Raw genomic sequence first — 23,304 nt, 5'->3', positions numbered from 1 at the left:
GGAGTTTCTCAGGTGTGCATGCTCAGTCCCCTCCTGTACTCCCTGTTCACCCACGACTGCATGGCCAGGCATGACTCCAACACCATCAAGTTTGCACACGACACAACAGGGGTAGGCCTGATCACTGACAACGACGAAACAGCCTATAGGGAGGAGGTCAGAGACCTGACTGGGTAGTGCCAGAATAACAACCTATCCCTCAACGTAATCAAGACAAAGGAGATGACTGTGGACTACAGGAAAAGGAGGACCGAGCACGCCGCCATTCTCATCGATGGGGCTGTAGTGGAGCCGGTTGAGAGCTGTCCAAATCACCAACAAACTAGAATGGTCCAAACACACCAAGACAGTCGTGGAGAGGGCACGACAAAGCCTTTTCCCCCTCAGGAAACTAAAAAGATTTGGCATGGGTCCTCAGTTCCTCAAACGGTTCTACCACTGCACCATTGAGACTATCCTGACTGGTATAATTACTGCTTGGTACGGCAACTGCTCAGCCTCCGACCGCAAGGCACTGCAGAGGGTAGTGCGTACGGCCCAGTACATCACTGGAGCTAAGCTGCCTGCCATCCAGGCCCTCTATACCAGGCGGTGTCAGAGGAAGGCCCTAAAAATTGTCAAAGACTCCAGCCACCCCAGTCATAGACTGTTCTCCCTGCTACCGCATGGCAAGCGTTACTAGAGCGTCAAGGCTTGGACCAAAAGGCTTCTCAATAGATTTTACTACCAAGCCATAAGACTCCTGAACAGCTAATCAAATGGCTACCCGGACAATGTATTGTGTCCTGCCAACCCCTCTTTTTCGCTGCTGCTACTCTCTGTTTATGATCTATGCATAGTTGTCACGCCTGATCTGTTTCACCTGTCCTTGTGATTGTCTCCACCCCCTCCAGGTGTCGCTGATTTCCCCCAGGGTATTTATCTCTGTGTTTCCTGTCTCTCTATGCCAGTTCATCTTGTTTGTTTTTCCAAGTCAACCAGCATTTTCTCCGTTCTCCTGCTTTTTGCTATTCTCCTTTTTCTATTCCTCCGGGTTTTGACCCTTGCCTGTTTCTGGACTCTGTACCCGCCTGCCTGACCAATCTGCCTGCCTTGACCATGAGCCTGTCTACCACTCTGTACCTCCTGGACTCTCATCTGGTTTTGACCTTTTGCCTGTCCATGACCATTCTCTTGCCTACTGCTTTTGGATTCATAAACATTGTAAGACTCCAACCATATGCATCCTGTGTCTGCAACGGGTTCTTGCCTTCTGTCATAATAATAGTCACATTAACTAATCCTACATGTACTGTACAGTTGAAGTCGGACGTTTACATACACTTAGGTTGGAGTCATTAAAACTCGTTTTTAAACCACTCCACAAATTTCTCGTTAACAAACTATAGTTTTGGCAAGTCGGTTAGGACATCTACTTTGTGCATGACATAAGTAATTTTTCCAACAATTGTTTACAGACAGATTATTTCACTTATAATTCACTGTATCACAAGTCCAGTGGATCAGAAGTTTACATACACTAAGTTGACTGTGCCTTCAAACAGCTTGGAAAATCCCAGAAAATGATGTCATGGCTTTAGAAGCTTCTAATTGACATAATTTGAGTCAATTGGAGGTGTACCTGTAGAAGTATTTCAAGGCCTACCTTCAAACTCAGTGCCTCTTTGCTTGACATCATAGGAAAATCAAAAGAAATCAGCCAAGACCTCAAAAAACAAATTGTGGATCTTCACATGTCTAGTTCATCTTTGGGAACAATTTCCAAATGCCTGAAGGTACCACGTTCATCTGTACAAACAATAGTACGCAAGGAGGGGAAAACTCCAGGGCTGGATGGCATACCAGTGGAAGTATACAAAACATTTTTTTATATACTCAGAGGACCATTATTAGCATGTTTTAACCACTCCTATATAAATGGTAGATTATCAGACACGCAACAAGAAGGTCTGATAGCATTATTACTGAAACAGGACCCAAATGTTATATATAAAGATCCAGTCCGTTTAAAAAATGGGAGACCTCTTACACTTCAATGTTGTGATGCAAAAATCCTAGCAAAATGCTTGCCGCATAGAATTTAAAAAGTATTGTCAGATATTATTCATCCTAATCAGACAGGTTTTTTTACATGGATGATACATTGGAGATAATATAAGACAAGTACTGGAAACAATAGAATACTATGAAATAACGGGGACACCAGGCCTGGTTTTCATAGCTGATTTTGAAAAGGCTTTTGATAAAGTACGACTGGAGTTTATATATAAATGCCTAGAATATTTTAATTTTGGGGAATTTCTTATAATTTGGGTTAAAATTATGTATAATACCCCTAGGTGTAAAATAGTAAATAATGGCTACATCTCAGAAAGTTTTAAACTATCTAGAGGAGTAAAACACGGTTGTCCACTATCTGCATATCTATTTATTATGACCATCAAAATGTTAGCTGTTAAAATGAGATTAAACAATATTATTAAGGGATTAGAAATCCGTGGCTTAAAAACTAAGGTGTCATTGTACGCTGATGATTCATGTTTTCTTTTAAAACCACAATTAGAATCTCTCCACAGCCTCATAGAGGATCTAGATACTTTTGCTATCCTCTCTGGATTAAAACCAAATTATGATAAGTGTACTATGTTACATATTGGATCACTAAAAAATGTTAATTTTACATTACCATGTAGTTTACCAATTAACTGGTCTGACGGAGATGTGGACATACTCGGTATACAAATCCCAAAAGAAAGAAATTATTTCACTCCAATAAATTTTTCTAGAAAGAAAGCAAAAATAGATAAGATCTTGCTACCATGGAAAGGAAAATACCTGTCTATTTGTGGAAAAATCACTGATGAACTGTTTAGTCATATCACAGTCTACCTATTTGCTTATGGTTTAGCCTACACCTTGTGACCTGCTTTTTAATTTATTTAAAAAATATATATATATCAAAATTAAAATAGCCTATTTATATAACGAATATGAATTCGGAGAGCAGAAATTATTAAATATTAAAGCATTAGACCTCTCACTAAAGGCATCAGTCATACAAAAGATATACTTAAATCCAAACTGGTTCTCTAGTAAATTGGTAAGAATGTCTCATCCTATGTTCAAGAAGGGCCTTTTTCCCTTTATTCAGATTACACTTGCTCACTTTTGGTTGTGGTTGTTTGAAAAATAAATCATCTCCAAAATATAGTTGTTGTTTTTTTAAACGAGCCTTAGAAATTTGGTTACAATTTCAGTTTAATCCACCTGAAAAGACAGAACATATAATTCAACAAATATTGTGGTTAAACTCAAATATACTAATTGATGAAATAAAACGTATTTTTCGAAGAAATGTTTAAAAAAGATATAATTTTAGTGAATGATATCATAAATAGGACTGGTGAAGTTATGCCACACATACAGCTAACACGGACTTAAGGAAACATCTGCTCTACCCCAAATTACAACTAATTAATTGCAGCATTACCACAGAAATGGAAGAGGCATGTACAGTAGAAGGGGAAAAAGTAAGGAACTTGTATGTCGGCCCTGTATTAAAGAACATAAATGGTTAAAGAAAAGTGTGATAAATAAAAACATATACCAATTTCATTTAAGGAACAAAAAACTGACAGCTCTGCTGTATAAATTGTAAAATAGTTGGGAAGAGATATTTGATGTACCCATTCCATGGCACATGGTTTATGAATTGATACACAAATCAATGCCAGATTCAAAAACTTTAAAAAAAAAATTAATATGCAAAAATCTTGCAAGCAATAGAATGTTATATATATGGGGGATACAATCTTCCCAGCTCTGCAGATTCTGCTGTGAGGAGGCAGAGTCATTAAATCATTTATTTTGGTATTGTCCGTATGTAGCTCGTTTTTGGTCACAGGTCCAGGAATGGCTGAAGAATTGCAACATTTGTCTAGAACTAATGCTGCAGATAGCAATACTGGGTGATTTGAAAAGCCATAGTCAATCAATCAATAATATAATAATTATTTTAGCAAAAAATATATTTTTAATTTACAATCTGTAGAAGCTATGAAAATAGAGAGGTTCAATCCGTTTGTGAAGCAGCACAGTTGAAAAATATATGGCAAATAGAAATCCAAAATGGATGATGTTGAGAGACAGATGGGAGTGGTTGAATGGAGCTGAAGGGTGGGACTAATAACAAGATAAACCATGTAAAACATACGGGGTCTGTAAAATGTATATAGGTTCAGAACTTTTGTGAAATAGCACAGTTACAAATAGAAAGTATGAAAGTATGTATGTAGAAAATATGTACTGTATGTCTATATAGGTATGTGTGATGCAGACATTTACATTGATGGAAGCAACATTCTTTCTGCAATATTGAGCTGATCCAACCCTAAAAATAAAAAAATGTAAAAAAGAATTCTTATTATTTAAAAAAATATATATATATTTTAAATTAAACAATAGTACTCAAGTATAAACACCATGGGACTGCGCAGCCGTCATACCGCTCAGGAAGGAGACGCGTTCTGTCTCCTAGAAATGAACGTACTTTGGTGCAAAAAGTGCAAATGTATCCCAGAACAACAGCAAAGGACCTTGTGAAGATATTGGAGGAAACAGGTACAAATGTATCTATATCCACAGTAAAACAAGTCCTATGTCGACATAACCTGAAAGGCCGCTCAGAAAGGAAGAAGCCACCGCTCCAAAACCACCATAAAAAAGCGAGACTATGATTTGCAACTGCACATGGGGACAAAAATTGTACTTTTCTTTTTTGTGGGAGTGCATTGCTGCAGGAGGGACTAGTGCACTTCACAAAATAGATGGCATCATGAGGGGGAAAAATTATGAGGATATATTGAAGCAACATTTCAAGACATCATTCGGGAAGTTAAAGCTTGGTCGCAAATGGGTCTCCCAAATGGACAATGACCCTAAGCATACTTCCAAAGTTGTGGCAAAATGGCTTAAGGACAACAAAGTCAAGGTATTAGAGTGGCCATCACAAAGCCCTGACCTCAATCCTATAGAAAATGTGTGGGCAGAACTGAAAAAGCGTGTGCGAGCAAGGAGGCCTACAAACCTGACTCAGTTACAGCAGCTCTGTCAGGAGGAATGGGCCAAAATTCACCCAACTTATTGTGGGAAGCTTGTGGAAGGCTACCCGAAACGTTTGACCCACGTTAAACAATTTAAAAGCAATGCTACCAACTACTAATTGAGTGTATGTAAACTTCTGACCCACTGGGAATGTGATGAAAGTAATAAAAGCTTAAATAAATCATTCTCTCTACTATTCTCTACTATTCTGACATTTCACATTCTTAAAATAAAGTGGTGATCCTAACTGACCTAAGACAGGGAATTTTTACTCTGATTAAATGTCAGGAATTGTGAAAAACTGAGTTTAAATGTATTTGGCTTAGGTGTATGTAAACTTCCGACTTGAACTGTGCATATTACCTCAAATAGCCAGACTAACCGATGCACCCACACATTGACTCTGTTCCAGTACCACCTGTACATAGCCTCGCTACTGTTATTTTTTACTTTTTTACTTTTATTTCTTTACTTATCTATTGTTTACCTAATACCCATTTGTTACGTAAACACTGCACTGTTGGTTAAGGGACTGTAGTAAGTAAGCATTTCACTGTAAGGTCTACACCTGCTGTATTTGGCTCACGTGACAAATACACTTTGATTTGTCTGTCCGTCTGTGTGTGTGTGTGTGTGTGTGTATATCTGTGTGTGTGTGTGTGTGTGTGTGTATATCTGTGTGTGTGTGTGTGTGTGTGTGTGTGTGTGTGTGTGTGTGTGTATCTGTCTGTCTAGCTGTGTGTGTATCTGACCATGTGTTTGTGTTAGTAGTAACTTCTGAGCCATCAGAAGTGTGTGTGTGTGTGTGTGTGTGTGTGTGTGTGTGTGTGTGTGTGTGTGTGTGTGTGTGTGTGTGTGTGTGTGTGTGTGTGTGTGTGTGTGTGTGTGTGTGTGTGTGTGTATCTGTCTGTCTAGCTGTGTGTGTATCTGACCGTGTGTTTGTGTTAGTAGTAACTTCTGAGCCATCAGCTCAGCCTCAGTGGTAGGCTGGGCTGGCTCATCCTGTTTGAAAATGGGTCAGGACCTGTAAGGCTGACCTGGCCTGTAGCCCAATCAGCTATCTCCCATATCACCCTGGCCACTCACTGGCTTACCTCAGGCACCCTGTAGAGTAAGCCACCACACACATGGAGGGAGTAGAACTCTCACACACACACATACACAGACACATTCACTTACTATACTTAGACAAAGGAAAACATGTGTAGGCATATGTAGGGCCTAAATACAGCCTGCATGCCCTCTCTCCTCTCCTCTCTCCTCTTCTCTCTATGGATGGAGGGATCTGTTACTTTCAGCAACACATTTTTGCTGCATCAGACATCCATCACGCATTGCCACTATGTGCTGAAACGTGATAAGACACCATATACCCTCTACTCATACGGGGAGAACAATACAAAACAGCATTCTCATTCAAACTCATTTTTTGTTTTAATGACGTTATCCTCTGCCTCATGTGGAAAACAATTACAGTTTTTTCCAACTGCTTACACACGTTTTTCAAAGCTGTCTCCTTTTTTCAAAACTCTACACACAATTCCCAAAACTGCACACACAAAATGCAAAATGCCTCACATCTCCTTCAAAATGTAACACTACATTCAAAATGCCATAAACACATGTCAGAATGAAGCATTTGCATCAAATGGCAAACACTGCTTTCATAATAGTACATTTTTGGATATACCATGTAAACACTGTTGTTCTAAATCTAAAGCTCTTTGGTCTTTCATAGGCTAAAATCTACATTTCAATACAATGTTCTACAGTGAAAGTAATCGGCTGAGAGGGGTAACAAGTACACTGTAAACACCAATGCAATGTAGAAACAGAAAATATTTATTAGGCATCATCTCTTCTCCGGCCTGGGTCTGGCCACAATACTTCGTCCACATCAAAAGATACGTTTTCTCTTGCCAAACATCGAGGGAAGTATCACCTAGCATGGCGTATCCAACCTTGGACAGAGGCAACCTCTATGTCCCCACATGCGTCCGCCATTGCCTGGAGAAGCGGCTGTACATTACTGTAATGCTAAAATAGTCATTAGATAGTTGCATACCTGTTCTCATTTCTGAAGGTTCGAATTATGGACGCCACTGTAAATCGACTCAAGTTGGGCTGGACTCTCAGTCCAGCCTCTGTCATGGTCAAACCGTGGTTGATCACATGATCAACAAGTGTTGCCCTAATCTCATCAGAGATGGCTATCCTTCCTTCTCTTCTTTGCCCTTGTCCTCTTCTTCCTCTTCCTCTCCCACCTACTCCTCTTGCTCTCTGTCCATTGTTGGCATCCATTGTTCAAAACAGGTAATCTGACCTTTGACCTATTTATAGGCCTATACTACAGTAAAGCAGTGATTGGTTAGTGATCAGTTAAGCTATTAGTGTTTGCACATGTGAGGAGTGTGTGTGTGTGACCTGGTGAATAAGTGTAGCATTTTGATTGGTTGTGTTTGGAAAAGGAAAGCAAGTCACTTCCTGTTAGATTTCTGTGTTTTAGGTAGAGAATTGTGTGTAGTGTTTTGAAAAAAGTGTTTTATGCAATTGATAACTGAGTCAAAGGCTGAGAAATAGCTTATGGTTTTGGATATTTGATGTGTAGTTTTGCACTTTGAGTGAGAGGTTTCAAAAATCGTGTGACATGACAAGATTTTGTGTGTAAGCAGTTGGAAAAAAACTGTAAGCTTCTGCTCCTGTCTGGTATCGTGAACGATTTTGACCTTGCTACACTCCTAAAGCCCTTTCACCCATTTGGTTTGTTTTAAGTCATTTGACCTTTCTTGTCGCACTATATACTCAATGCCTGACTGACATTTAGAGTACAATAATGCCTTCATGAGTAATGTCATTCCTGCTGGACAGAACGGCATGTTTCAATCGAATTGCGTGTGTGTGTGTGTGTGTGTGTGTGTGTGTGTGTGTGTGTGTGAGTGAGAGAGAGATTTGGGACAGGGGAGTTAGATTCTCTTTTAGATGTAATTCTAAGAAGTGCATTATTTGCAATCTTCTGTTCAGACAAAGGACCATAGGCTCTCAATATGAAAAAAAATATGGCATAGTGCAACCCTAGCCCAATATGTACTGTCATTTCTCCATCGCTTGTAAAGACACACACTTTGATGAGTAGTGTGCTTGTTCTCTGTTCCCCTTTCACTATGACTGATCTGTTGCTTCTATATTTACACACTGCTGATGACTGGAACTTTATCAAGCATACATAGAAATCTATTTTCAATCATACATGGAAATTAACTTAAGAATTTGGATTTTATTACACACGTTAATGTTAGGACAATAGTAGTACAATACGTTTTGATAGTTATTGTAGTAGTAGTAGTACTAATAGTAGTTGTAGTAGTCACAGTAGTAATAGCAGCGGCAGCAGTAGTAGTAGTAGTAGTTGGAGTAGTAGTTGTAGTCATAGTAGTAGTAGTAATAGTAGTTGTAGTAGTCATAGTAGTAGTAGCAGCAGCATCAGTAGTAGTAGTGGTAGTAGTAGTAGTAGTAGTAGTAGTAGTTGTAGTCGTAGTAGTAGCAGCATTAGTAGTTGTAGTAGTAGTTGTAGTTGTAGTAGTAACAGTAAGAGCAGTAGTAGTAGTAATAGTTGTAGAGGTAGTAATTGGAGTAGTAGTAGTTGTAGTAGTTGTAGTAGTAGTAGTAGTAGTAGCAGCAGCAGTAGTAGTAGTAATAGTTGTAGAGGTAGTAGTTGTTGTAGTAGTAGCAGCAGTAGTAGTAGTAATAGTTGTAGAGATAGGAATTGTAGTAGTAGTAGTTGTAGTAGTAGTAGTTGTAGTTGTAGAAGTAGTAGTAGTAGTAGCAGTAGTAATAGTTGTAGATGTAGTAGTTGTAGTAGTAGTAGTTGTAGTAGTAGTAGTTGTAGTAGTTGTTGTAGTAGTAATAGTTGTAGATGTAGTAGTTGTAGTAGTAGTAGTTGTAATAGTATTAATTCTAGAAGTAGTAGTTGTTGTAGTAGTAGTAGTTGTAGTTGTAGTAGTAGTAGTAATAGTTGTAGAGGTAGTAGTTGTTGTAGTATTAGTAGTAGCAGCAGTAGTAGTGGTAGTAATAGTTGTAGAGGTAGCAGTTGTAGTAGTAGTAGCAGTAGTAGTAGTGGTAATAGTTGTAGAGGTAGTAGTTGTAGTAGTAGTAGTTGTAGTAGTAATATTTGTAGAAGTAGTAGTTGTAGTAGTTATAGTTGTAGAGGTAGTAGTTGTTGTAGTAGTAGCAGCAGTAGTAGTAGTAGTAATAGTTGTAGAGGTAGTAGTTGTAATAGTTGTAGAGGTAGTAGTTGTAGTAGTTGTAGAAGTAGTAGTAGTAGCAGTAGTAGTAGTAATAGTTGTAGTTGTTGTAGTAGTAGTAGTTGTAGTTGTAGTAGTAGTAGTAGTAGTAGTAGCAGCAGTTGTAGTAGTAATAGTTGTAGAGGTAGTAGTTGTAGTAGTAGTAGTAATAGTTGTAGTTGTAGTAGTAATAGTAGTAATAGTTGTAGATGTAGTAGTTGTAGTAGTAGCAGTTGTATTAGTAGTAGTAGTTGTAGTTGTAGAGGTAGTAGTTGTAGTAGTAGTAGTAGTAGTAGCAGTAGTAGTGTAATAGTTGTCGAGGTAGTAGTTGTAGTAGTAGTAGTTGTAGTAGTAGTAGTAGCAGCAGTAATAGTAGTAATAGTTGTAGCGGTAGTAGTTGTGGTAGTAGTAATAGTTGTAGAAGTAGTAGTTGTAGTAGTAGTAGTTGTAGTAGTAGTAGTAGTTGTAGTCGTAGTAGTAGCAACAGCAGTAGTAGTAGTAATAGTTGTAGTTGTTGTAGAAGTAGCAGTAGTCGTAGTAGTAGTAATAGTTGTAGAGGTAGTAGTTGTAGTAGTAGTAGTTGTAGTAGTAGCAGCAGTAGTAGTAGTAATAGTTGTAGAGGTAGTAGTTGTAGTAGTAGTCAATGTAGTAGAAGTAGTAGTCGTAGTTGTAGAAGTAGTAGTAGTAGTAGTAGTAGTAATAGTTGTAGAAGTAGTAGTTGTAGTAGTAGCAGCAGTAGTAGTAATAGTTGTAGAGGTAGTAGTTGTTGTAGTAGTTGTAGTAGTAGTAGTAGCAGCAGTAGTAATAGTAGTAGTTGTAGTAGTTGTAGTTGTAGTAGTAGTAGAAGTAGTAGTCGTAGTTGTAGAAGTAGTAGTAGCAGCAGTAGCAGTAATAGTTGTAGAGATAGTAGTTGCTGTAGTATTAGTAGTAGTAGTTGTAGTTGTAGTAGTAGCAGCAGTAGTAGTAATAATAGTTGTAGAGGTAGTAGTTGTAGTAGTAGTAGCTGTAGTAGTTGTTATAGTTGTAGTAGTAGAATTAGAAGAAGAAGCAGAAGAGTAGTTTGTTTTCTCTAAGCCACAATGTAAATCTTACCTAGTATAGATATATTAGATTGCATTGGATTTAAATCATAGCAAGAGAAAAGCACATTATCACGTGAAATTGTAATCTCAGTCAACACATTGTTAATTTTAGTTCTGTACTGTACCCTTCCAACTGAAACTAATTGATCCTCTACATCACATATAACACATAGGCAAGGGTGTGAATGTCTGCTATTCTAGACAGATCGACAGACACATCTTTCAAGTCTTTTTACCTTTACCTGTGAAAGGAATGTTACATCAAATTCACTATTATTTTCATCTGCGGTCTCCACAGTATTTATTCAATGGCTGCTTTTTCAATTCAGATACTGAATGGGCTTTCTTTTGGGGATATAACTGTTGCTTTTGCTTTTCAGATCAACATTCATTGAAATATTTTAAGTAAAATAGTATTTGCCCGATGATGTATTACTGAGTGATATCTAACATTTCTTATAGTTGGAGTTCATGGTTTATTACATTTATAGTTCCAATAAATACATGATTAAATAAATTACAGCAATTGAAAGGATTGAAAAAGTCCCAATTCATTCAATATTTGCTAAAAAATATATTCTCACTGGTCAATTGTGGTTACACTTTAGTTATTTATTTAGGTTAATTATTTATTTATTAAAAACAAAATAAGAAGATTAATACTACAGTATATACAGTACTATATCATTATAGCAGCATGTTGATGGAATGGGTACTACAGTATATACAGTACCCTATATAATAGCAGAACGGGTTTAGCTGCTCTTTTATGGAACAGCCCCATCAGCCTAAGGTTTGATTTCTTAGACTGAATGATTTAGAAAATAGCGGTTAACAGATTGTAAAAGTTTGCCCCCTCTACCACAGCATCAGGGGAATATAAAGGACATGTTTTAACACATTGGTAATGGTGTGAATGTTAGCTATCTGTCTTTTCCGCTTTACAGCAACGTCCACGTTTGTGTGATCTAGTACATTATACATGGATGTTTTGGAGAGATTCTGTGCATGTATGATGGTATGCAAAACTACACTTTACATCTTGCAGATGGGGGTTTCCCCAATCCTTACATCTGTGTGTGTGTGTGTGTGTGTGTGTGTGTGTGTGTGTGTGTGTGTGTGTGTGTGTGTGTGTGTGTGTGTGTGTGTGTGTGTGTGTGTGTGTGTGTTTGTGTGCGTCTGCACACGTACGTGGTTATGTTGGTGTTAGCATGCAGTTTTGTGAGTGAGCTGTGAGATTATGGTCATTTTAGTGGTCTTAAACATGACTAATAATTTAATGACATTTCTAGTCTTAGATTTCTCTTTGTGTTTTACTGGTTCTAATTAGTTTTTAGATATCGTAGAGAATCAATTAAGACACTGAATGGGCTTCCTCATTAATCTCTGTCATCAGAATTGTTCAGCAGCTACTTTACACAATACTACAGGGAGCTTTAGTCTCTCACGGCTTGAATTATTGCACTGTGGGTTCAATGCATTCCCTGGGTCCCATGTGTGTGTGTGTGTGTGTGTGTGTGTGTGTGTGTGTGTGTGTGTGTGTGTGTGTGTGTGTGTGTGTGTGTGTGTGTGTGTGTGTGTGTGTGTGTGTGTGTGTGTGTGTGTGTGTGTGTGTGTGTGTGTGTGTGTGTGTGTGTGTGTGTGTGTGTGTGTGTGTGTGTGTGTGTGTGAGACAGAGAGATAGTGAGAGAGATGTAGTAAGGTTTAGCTTTGAGTCAGAGGCAGCAGCTAAACCTAAAGTGTGTAGGATGAGACCATCCCTTGTCCCTCCCAGTCTCTCATCAACTATCTCTGTTTTTTCTCTTTCTAATTGAAGACAACACACACTTGTGTAGAAAGGAGAATATTTGTTTAAAGGGTCATAGTGGATTTATGGTGTGTGTGTGTGCGCGCACGTGCATTTGTCCATCCCTTTCACAGTAAGGTGAGTGGGTGGTAGCGGCAAATGGTCTGCTTATGTGGCTCGTTGCATAGCAGACAGGCTTCTCACTGCTAGATATTACTCATTTCCTCAAGTCTATATACACACACACACACAGTCCCAGTTAGGCACTGACGCTCATACACATGCTGACACACTGACACGCGCAGTCTCAAGGCTTCTCAGTGTTATTCTCACTTGTGGGCTTGCTTGTTCTATTTCTCACATACATCGCTGTGTGACAGGGTGTGACTGGCAGCTGTTGCTGGTGTTTCTATTAGTGCTGTGGAGGTAAAGTAGGAAGCAGTCTGGGGGGAGGGGCTTGATCCCCTGGATGACTGCAGCTTGTATGGCCACCAACACTCAGACAACACTCTGGTCAGCAGCCCACTCTAAGGTCAGTTGCTGTACTTTGGATCCATTCATCACAACCAACTCCATCAACCCGTCTGTTCTCTTGTGTTCTCAACTGCTCTTTTTTTATGTCTAACTGTTGTTTAGCTAGATGAATTTGACTACTGCATAACAAATTCACCCTTGGAATTAATTAAGATTCTTTACCCTCTATTCTCTCTTTTTATATCAAAACTGTGATAAGTATTTAAATGGATTGACTTTGAGTTTTATACAGAACTTGTTTATGAGTGAGAGTGGAGATGTATTGGTGTGGACACACCTGTTGATCTAGTTGTTTATGGAGGAGATGGAATAGCTGAGTCAATCTGGGTCCTCTCTGTGGTCAGATGCTGAATGGAGGTTCTGCATCATTCTTATGCAGGACACTAGGTTAATAAAACACTACGTGTATTTCCTGTGGAGAGCAGTGGTGGATGGTAAACTCAAGTAAACGCAGGTTACCCACGTTTCATTTTTTGCTTGACAGTTTACCCACCTTATGCAGAAAAATCCATTGAAAGTATAGGGACTATTACTTTTTTCACCGCGGCCAGCAATCAGAGTTTACACACCTTTTTTTGTACCACTACATCACTGGTGGAGAGGATGGAGAGGGGGAGAGGCAGTTTGAAAATATTTCACAAATTTCACTTTTACAGTTCACAAATTCCTCATTGACATCAAAGCCTGTTGATATTATCTAGCATTTGTATTTCTTGATATGCATTACACATGCTTTGAGTATATGTAAAAGCAAAGGATTTAACATTACCACAACCCTCCAACCACAGAGAACAGTCATCTCCAGAATAACAAGGCAATACACTGGTGCCAGCTAATCCCATCATCCAGAGCCACAAGAAGTAAAGAGGGAAAGTCAAGTCAATTCCAATGTGCCTGCCAATCTTCCATCCCACAGCAGCAGAGTGACAGAGGGAACATTTATGCTGACTCTGATGCTCTCTGAGGAAAACCTTTACATATTCACACTAAAGCTGAAGAAAAACTCCTTCACCTCTCACACAGGAGGGCTGAGAAGGCACACACATGCTCACGCTCACACTCGCTCACACACAGAGGCACGCGCATGCACACATGCTCACGCTCACACTCGCTCACACACAGAGGCACGCGCATACACACATGCTCACGCTCACACTCGCTCACACACAGAGGCACGCGCATACACACATGCTCACGCTCACACTCGCTCACACACAGAGGCACGCGCATACACAGATGCACACACACACACATACACACACGCACTGTGCAATAAGAATGTGTGTTGCTGTGTGCGTGTGTGTGTGCATCTGTGTACGCGCGTGTCTCTGTGTGTGAGCGAGTGTGAGCGTGAGCATGTGTGCATGCGCGTGCCTCTGTGTGTGAGCGAGTGTGAGCGTGAGCATGTGTGTGCCTTCTCAGCCCTCCTGTGTGAGAGGTGAAGGAGTTTTTCTTCAGCTTTAGTGTGAATATGTAAAGGTTTTCCTCAGAGAGCATCAGAGTCAGCATAAATGTTCCCTCTGTCACTCTGCTGCTGTGGGATGGAAGATTGGCAGGCACATTGGAATTGACTTGACTTTCCCTCTTTATCAAAGCAAATCAAAGCAAATCAAATTTTATTTGTCAGATACACATGGTTAGCAGATGTTAATGTGAGTGTAGCGAAATGCTTGTGCTTCTAGTTCCGACAATGCAGTAATAACCAACAAGTAATCTAACTAACAATTCCAAAACTACTGTCTTATACACAGTGTAAGGGGATAAAGAATATGTACATAAAGATATATGAATGAGTGATGGTACAGAGCAGCATAGGCAAGATACAGTAGATGGTATCGAGTACAGTATATACATATGAGATGAGTATGTAAACAAAGTGGCATAGTTAAAGTGGCTAGTGATACATGTATTACATAAGGATGCAGTCGATGATATAGAGTACAGTATATACGTATGCATATGAGATGAATAATGTAGGGTATGTAAACATTATCTTAGGTAGCATTGTTTAAAGTGGCTAGTGATATATTTGACATCATTTCCCATCAATTCCCATTATTAAAGTGGCTGGAGTTGAGTCAGTGTCAGTGTGTTGGCAGCAGCCACTCAATGTTAGTGGTGGCTGTTTAACAGTCTGATGGCCTTGAGATAGAAGCTGTTTTTCAGTCTCTCGGTCCCAGCTTTGATGCACCTGTACTGACCTCGCCTTCTGGATGATAGCGGGGTGAACAGGCAGTGGCTCGGGTGGTTGTTGTCCTTGATGATCTTTATGGCCTTCCTGTAACATCGGGTGGTGTAGGTGTCCTGGAGGGCAGGTAGTTTGCCCCCAGTGATGCATTGTGCAGACCTCACTACCTTCTGGAGAGCCTTACGGTTGTGGGCGGAGCAGTTGCCGTACCAGGCGGTGATATAGCCCGCCAGGATGCTCTCGATTGTGCATCTGTAGAAGTTTGTGAGTGCTTTTGGTGACAAGCCAAATTTCTTCAGCCTCCTGAGGTTGAAGAGGCGCTGCTGCGCCTTCTTCACGATGCTGTCTGTGTGACTGGACCAATTCAGTTTGTCTGTGATGTGTATGCCGAGGAACTTAAAACTTACTACCCTCTCCACTACTGTTCCATCGATGTGGATAGGGGGGTGTTCCCTCTGCTGTTTCCTGAAGTCCACAATCATCTCCTTAGTTTTGTTGACGTTGAGTGTGAGGTTATTTTCCTGACACCACACTCCGAGGGCCCTCCCCTCCTCCCTGTAGGCCGTCTCGTCGTTGTTGGTAATCAAGCATACCACTGTTGTGTCGTCCGCAAACTTGATGATTGAGTTGGAGGCGTGCGTGGCCACGCAGTCGTGGGTGAAGAGGGAGTACAGGAGAGGGCTCAGAACGCACCCTTGTGGGGCCCCAGTGTTGAGGATCAGCGGGGTGGAGATGTTGTTGCCTACCCTCACCACCTGGGGGCGGCCCGTCAGGAAGTCCCAGTGCCCAGTTGCACAGGGCGGGGTCGAGACCCAGGGTCTCGAGCTTGATGACGAGCTTGGAGGGTACTATGGTGTTGAATGCCGAGCTGTAGTCGATGAACAGCATTCTCACATACGTATTCCTCTTGTCCAGATGGGTTAGGGCAGTGTGCAGTGTGGTTGAGATTGCATCGTCTGTGGACCTATTTGGGCGGTAAGCAAATTGGAGTGGGTCTAGGGTGTCAGGTAGGGTGGAGGTGATATGGTCCTTGACTAGTCTCTCAAAGCACTTCATGATGACGGAAGTGAGTGCTACTCAGTTAGTCGTTTAGCTCAGTTACCTTAGCTTTCTTGGGAACAGGAACAATGGTGGCCCTCTTGAAGCATGTGGGAACAGCAGACTGGTATAGGGATTGATTGAATATGTCCGTAAACACACCGGCCAGCTGTTCTGCGCATGCTCTGAGGGCGCGGCTGGGGATGCCGTCTGGGCCTGCAGCCTTGCGAGGGTTAACACGTTTAAACGTTTTACTCACCTCGGCTGCAGTGAAGGAGAGTCCGCATGTTTTCGTTGCAGGCCGTGTCAGTGGCACTGTATTGTCCTCAAAGCGGGCAAAAAAGTTATTTAGTCTGCCTGGGAGCAAGACATCCTGGTCCGTGACTGGGCTGGTTTTCTTCTTGTAGTCCGTGATTGACTGTAGACCCTGCCACATACCTCTTGTGTCTGAGCCGTTGAATTGAGATTCTACTTTGTCTCTATACTGACGCTTAGCTTGTTTGATAGCCTTGCGGAGGGAATAGCTTCTTGTGGCTCTGGATGATGGGATTAGCTGGCACCAGTGTATTGCCTTGTTATTCTGGAGATGACTGTTCTCTGTAACCATGCCCCCAAGAGAGCATTTTGCCACGTAAACTCAAATTGTACTATAGCAGTGAGCAGTCTTGCTTTCTCCCTGATAAACTTAGACTTAGAACAATAGTCTATACATACCGTTATACAGTTAACAATCGCTTAGGAGACGATTAGGAGTTTGGGTACTTTCCAAGGTGAAAAACCTCACCTGTCAGATTCCTAAGCATGCCTTAGTTCTTTCAGGAAGTTAGTGTTATCTCTACATTTTGACATCTACATCAATACATTTATGGGATAAATTGTGATTCTCCGAAAATGTGGTTGCTTCGGCACAGATGACTGTTGTGCTTTTCAATAAAAATCTCTTAAATTCCCATTGATTCTACTCCAATCCAACCCTCAATATATGCCAGACTGTCCTACCACCTTCCCTAACACGTAAAAGCCCAGTGCAGTCAAAAAATAATAATTCTGTGTTTTGTATCATATTGTAAGACAGCTGATGAAATGAAAACACTATAAAAGTGGTGAAAAATTGTATTAGTTTTGTTTCCTGATAGTTGCTGGTTGAAAATACAATCTACACAGGCCCTTCTAATCAACAGGTTTTGGCCTGACTGGTGTATATGTTCATATAGACCAACAACAATGAGAGTTCCAAACCTCTCTTCCAATAACATTTCATTTTCAGATTACATATCCCTCCCCCTCCCCACTCAGATCACTCCCAGACAATGCTAGCAAAATTCTTGCTTGAGAAATAGTTTTAAAAAATAGATTGTAATCAAAAACGTTTACATCAAGGTACTTAATTGTTACCCAGAAATGATTTGATATTGAAATAAAAATGGAGGCATTGGGCCTTAAAGTAAATTCCTGGAGTAGTGTATCTACTTTTTTTGTTGTTGCCTGTTTTGCATGTTATATTGGCATTAATACGTGTCACATATCAGTTTGCAATCAATGTCAAAAAAAATGTTTGGAATGAATAAATCTGCATACAAACTTGAGTGAGCTCCAAAAGTGAGCTCCAAAATACAGGTGTTTCAGCCTAGCTCAGTGCTTTCTGTGGTAGTGGGGCAGCCAGTGGAAAATACGGAGCATAGGGGTTGGTTATGTTCACTAGCTGCACCATGATTGGCTAAATGTTCTGTCACTCATGGGGACACAACATCACCGTAAAATCTACTGGTAGAGCTTGAAAATTCAAGCCCCTTGGGTGCTGCCATAGAGTTGCTTTGGAAGTGCCCATCCAAGAAGGCTCAAGGTCATTGGCCACAGATAAAATGACATCAAATCACATTATATCTACATTTGCTTTGATTGGACTGATCATGTTAACAGATCAAGCTAGCAGTCATCATCATGCATCAAGTCAACAATCTACTAGCAAATCCTTGTCATATAAAGAGAAATAAGGAAGATAAATTATCGATAAAACGTATCGGTGCTCATCGGCCATTGGATATAAACATTACACAACAAGTTGGAAATCGCAAATTCAACAATGAGTAGTTTGGAAGGAATCAGTGACTACCTGCAAGCATTGCAAAGCTATCACTAGCCTGCTATTCAGTGGAGTGGGTGTGTGGTCTAAGTCTGGGTTTAAGGGTGTCTTTTCCAAGCTTAAAATGATAAACATTCAATGCTGACCATACTGTCAATACAGCATGACTTCTGCCACGTTCTAAACATCTGGAAACGTGGAAATCTTATATTTCAGTGATTTCAAGACAACTGGGAACTTGGGAAAATGTTTTGCTCAGACATTCAACTCGTAATTGCATGTCGGGAACTCGGCCTCTTTCTAGAGCTCTGACCTGAAGATCACTGACGTCATGATTCAACCTTGTTTTTTCAGAGTTCCCAGTTGTCTTGAAAGCACCATAATGCCATACTTTAATGACAAAGTTTGATGACTAAATATGCCCACGAAGGACTTCCGCGCCACTTCCCTGTTAAAGTGAGCACAGCCCAAAAAGGTATTGTATGCTGCTGCATAAATGATTTAATATGCCAGGGAGTATGCATACTGTCACTAAGAAAGTAATACTAGGTGTATGTTGTGTAGTAAGATGTTAGTAGCCCATGTGCCTCACCCTAATAATTTGGTCCATTTTCCCCACATAATTCAGCCTACTATTCTGACTTGGTGGTGCACATGCACCATATAGCCTGTTTTAGACAAATGTCATATTAAGCGGATTGCCTCTTATCTGCTCGTCGCTGCTCGTATTATCTGCTCGTATGCCATAGTTTGTATATCTCAATTGTCCGTAAAAAAAAACACATTTGTTTGAGCAAGTCAGCCATATCAGCTATGTTTTTTAAAAGGCAGTAAACGAGGCTGAATTAACTGTTTCACTGCCAGACAAGGCTCCGCTGATAGCCAGGTGTAGTAGTGGTAAGAAGTTGGGACAGCTGTAGGGACTCTTCTGCTGGGACAGTTTATGTAGGCCTTAACAGTTTGTGGCCACCATTTGTCATCGTTATAGTGCAGTTAATGTATTGTTTAGTGTTTTGTTGTGTAGTGGCTTTGCTGGCATGCATTTATTTTCCCAACCAAGATTTACATGCCTAATGGTGGCAGGTAGCGAGACAGGAAGAATTGTCAGTCGGGGCAGACAGCCGTGCGGGCTAGCCGAGTAGTGAGTGTTGGAGAGGCCTGGTGGGTGGTCGGCGTTATGTGGAGGTGGCAGTAACAGCGGCGGGAGCTGTGCTGGTGGGGCGGTGGAGAATTCATACCCCTTGAATTACTCAACATTTTATTATGTTACAGAATTCAAAATTCATTAAATAGATGTTTTTCTCTCACTTATCTACTCATAATACCCCATAATGACAAAGTGAAAATGTGTTTTTAAATAATTTTGCAAATGTATTTAAAATCAAGTACAGAAATATCCATTTACATAAATATTCACACCCCTGAGTCAAAACCCATGGGGCAGTGCACAATTGGCCTAGCGTTGTCCGGTTTAGGGAGGGTTTGGCCGGCAGGGATATCCTTGTCTCATCGCCCACTAGTGACTCCTGTGGCGGGCCGGGCGCAGTGCATGCTGACCAGGTCACTAGGTGTACAGTGTTTCCTCCGACACATTGGTGCGGCTGGCTTCTGGGTTGGATGTGTGCTGTGTTAAGAAGCAGTGCGGCTTGGTTGGGTTCTGTTTTGGAGGATGCATGGCTCTCGGCCTTTACATCTCCCGAGTCTGTACGGGAGTTGTAGTGATGAGACAAGACAGTAACTACTGACAATTGGATACCATGAAAAATAGAGTAAAGAAAATACGGAGAGTGGTACTCAGTAATATGTTGGATTGGATTTGCTTCAAACATAAGACTTTGTATTCAGGACAAAAAGGGAATTGCTTTGCCACATTTTTTGCAGTATAACTTTAGTGCCTTGTTGCAAACAGGATGTATGTTTTGAAATGTTTTATTCTGTACAGGCTTCCTTCTTTTCACTCTGTCAATTAGGTTGGTACTGTGGAGTAACTACAATGTTGTTGATCTATCTTCAGTTTTCTATCACAGCCATTAAACGCTGTAACTGTTTTAAAGTCACCATTGGCCTCATGGTGAAATCCTTGAGTGGTTTCCTTCCTCTCCGGCAACTGCGTTAGGAATAACTCCTGTATCTTTGTCGTGACTGGAGGTATTGATACACCATCCAAAGTGTAATTAATAACTTCACCATGCTCAAAGGGATATTCAATGTCTGGGGTACAGAGATAAGGTAGTCATTCAAAAATTCTGAAAACCCTATTAGTCCATGCATTTTATTATGTGACTTGTTAAGCACATTGTTACTGAACTTATTTAGGCCGTAACAAAGGGATTGAATACTTATTGACTCAAGACATTTCAACTTTACATTTTTTATCATTTGTAAAAATTTCGAACCACATAATTCCCCTTTATTAAAGTTATGGGGTATTGTGTGTAGACAAAAAAAATCGAAATGTAATGCATTTTAAACTCCGGCTGTAAGAAAACAAAATGTAGAAAAAGTCAAGGGGTGTGAATACTTTCTGAAGGCACAAAAGGGAGAGGGAGGGAAACACACATATACTCAAACACACACCACCCTTGGTGATATCAACAGTGTTCCTCTCAGCTTAGGGTGGGTGGTGACCAGCTCTGTCCATCGCAGGGGGAGTGAGATAGAGTTATAGCAGCCTGAGGGGTGTGTGTGTGTGTGTGTGTGTGTGTGTGTGTGTGTGTGTGTGTGTGTGTGTGTGTGTGTGTGTGTGTGTGTGTGTGTGTGTGTGTGTGTGTGTGTGTGTGCGTGTGTGTGCCTCCATGCGTGTGTAAGAAAGTATGTGTACCTGCGGTAGTAAATAGGACATAGAGGAACAGCCCTCAGGGGTGTGAGGGAGGCGCTTCATGAGAATAAACCATATCTCTATGTTCCATCCTCAGAGAGAGAGAGATGAAACGCCTCCTGCTGGGAGTTTATACAGCATGTGTGTTTTTACAGATATACTGCACTGCCTCCGAACTGCACTGTTCGCACAATGTGCAGCGTATTTTTAGAACACTTGTGGGAGTTCATGTGCTTCTTGAATGAGACCAATAAACTGGGTAGTTTCAGTCCCGACCACATTACCAGCAATGCAATTAATATGTGTAGCAACTACAACGATCGCAAACTGTAGTTGGTTATCAAGAGTTGGCCCACTGGAGTTGATAGAATAGGCGTTCTGGTTGGGATTCATTGTCTGAAGTTCTACTGACATCAGAGACTCCAGGCTGTCTAATCAAATCTGCATTGCTGTATTTGCAGCCCAGAGAAAACATTCTCTGCCTGTATCTGTGTCAGGCATTGGTTTGTTTGTGTGTATCAGAGCAGTCTGACTGCTAAGTCCTGACAACTCTTGACAGATAGGCCTGACAGACTGTCCACATTTCACTCTGATATGTACACACTTCACTCAATCTCTCTTTCTCTCTGCCCCCCTCCCACTTCCTCACTTTGTCTCCCTCTCTCTCTCACCTCTTGCCCTGTCTCTGTGGTTACAGTGATCTGACAGTGATGCCGTGTGGAGGCCCATCCCTCTCTCTGCGCCCCTTTTTATCCTGTGAGGCCCATGTGACCTAGCCATCGCCCAAACACAGGGGCCCGTGCCCGCCGCCGCTGGCACCCACCCATGAATCCCAGCCCTGACCGCGGCAAAGAGTGCCTCCCCCCAAAGAAGAGGGAGTTCCGGGATGGCTCGGCCAACCAGCACCCCCCCCTGGACGAGTTCAAACCACCCGCCACGCCGCCCAGGACCCGGCCCTCAAGCAGCTCAGGGAGGGGGGAGGGGGGCAGGGGGAGCAGCGAAGAGGCTTTGACGAACCGCCACAGCCTGCTACCCTCTATCCCACCCCCTCCCATCCCCGTGTATCCCCCTCCCTCTGCCATGGCACCTAGCCTACCCCTCCTCCGTCCCTTTTCTCTTCCTCAAAGACCAGGTAGGGAAAAGGGATGATCTTCTCCCCACCCCCTTCCCCCATCACTCCAGGTGTCTCCAAGGTGAAATCCTGCCACCCTCCCCCTCCTCATCCTCTTCCTCCTTTAAGAGCCCCTTCCCCACTGAATCAAGAGACATGTGGTCCTATTTCAACACAGGCCGAAGGGACTACAGCTCCTCTCTTTTCTCCCCCTCTCACCTGTTCAGTCAGCCCTCCCTCTACCCCCGTGACCACTCCCTGACTGAGGGCAGACACAGGTACCTGGGCAAGAGGCCCAACGGGCTGGACGTGCCAGGCAGCAGGACTGCCTCTGCCTCTAGGGTGGCACTCCCCTCAGGAGAGTACAAGAACGAACCCAGCGGCAGTGCCAGGCTGTGCGGCAGCCCCCACGGTTCCCATGCCAACGGGAGACGGAGACACCAGGAGGTTCCCACAGGGCGTTTCGAGCAGTTTGCAGGTTTCAGAGATTTCCAAGCGACACCTCAGGAGGGCCCTGACTCACATTCCTCTCTGCAGGACAGGGATCCCTGTGGGACACCAAAGGCTGGGATTTCCACCCTGATCCCCACTAGTCCCCAGCCCCATGGGGCAGAGACCCGGGCAGGGAGAGGGGAGCTACTGGACCCCCTGGGGGGCTCTGTGGCGGAGGCTCATGTCTACTACTCCCTGGCTTCTGTTTACTCCACCCTGCAGCCCAGCCAGCTCAGTACCCAGGCCCAGGCTCAGCGCTACCCGCTGTACAGCCCCTCAGGCAGCTCTCTGTATGGCCTGTACACCATGAGGAACTCACAGCACTCAACCCAGGGGCAGCCCAACAGCCACAGCACAGAGAAAGACAGAGAACGAGACAGACAACAAGAACAAGAGCGAGAAAGAGAGCCTGAAGGAGACAGAGACATCAGAGAGATAGACAATAAAAGAGGCGGAAATAAAGACAGCAGAGAGCTCTCTCCTGGGCAGCAGTACTCGCGTCCCCTTGCCTCTCCCTTCCTTCCCCACATGACCGCCTCACCCTCTGCCCCCCACCACATCCCCCCAGCGCTCCTACCTCACTTTGCCAAGGGTTCTCTGATTGAGCTGGTGGGAGGTCGTTTGAAGCGTGTGGAAGAGCTGAGGACGGAGGACTTCCTGAGGAGTGCTGACACCTCCCCAGAGTTCCACCTGAGCACCTGCACCGTGCTGCTTATCGGCCCCAGCAACACACACGGCTTCAACCACCTGCAGGTCCTTCTCACAGACAGCAACACTCAGGTCAGGGGC

The 23,304-nt window shown here is 42.2% G+C and overlaps 1 pseudogene; it reads left to right on the top strand.

Annotated features, from left to right (window-relative positions):
* The window catches only part of LOC115102107 (ataxin-1-like), a 50,964-nt pseudogene that overhangs the window by 26,734 nt on the left and 926 nt on the right, over positions 1 to 23,304 (top strand).

This window comes from Oncorhynchus nerka, linkage group LG20, assembly GCF_034236695.1.
Source record: "Oncorhynchus nerka isolate Pitt River linkage group LG20, Oner_Uvic_2.0, whole genome shotgun sequence".
Lineage (NCBI taxonomy): Eukaryota > Metazoa > Chordata > Actinopteri > Salmoniformes > Salmonidae > Oncorhynchus > Oncorhynchus nerka.
Note: the sequence above shows the minus strand (reverse complement) of the source record. Positions and strands in the feature narration are given on the sequence as shown.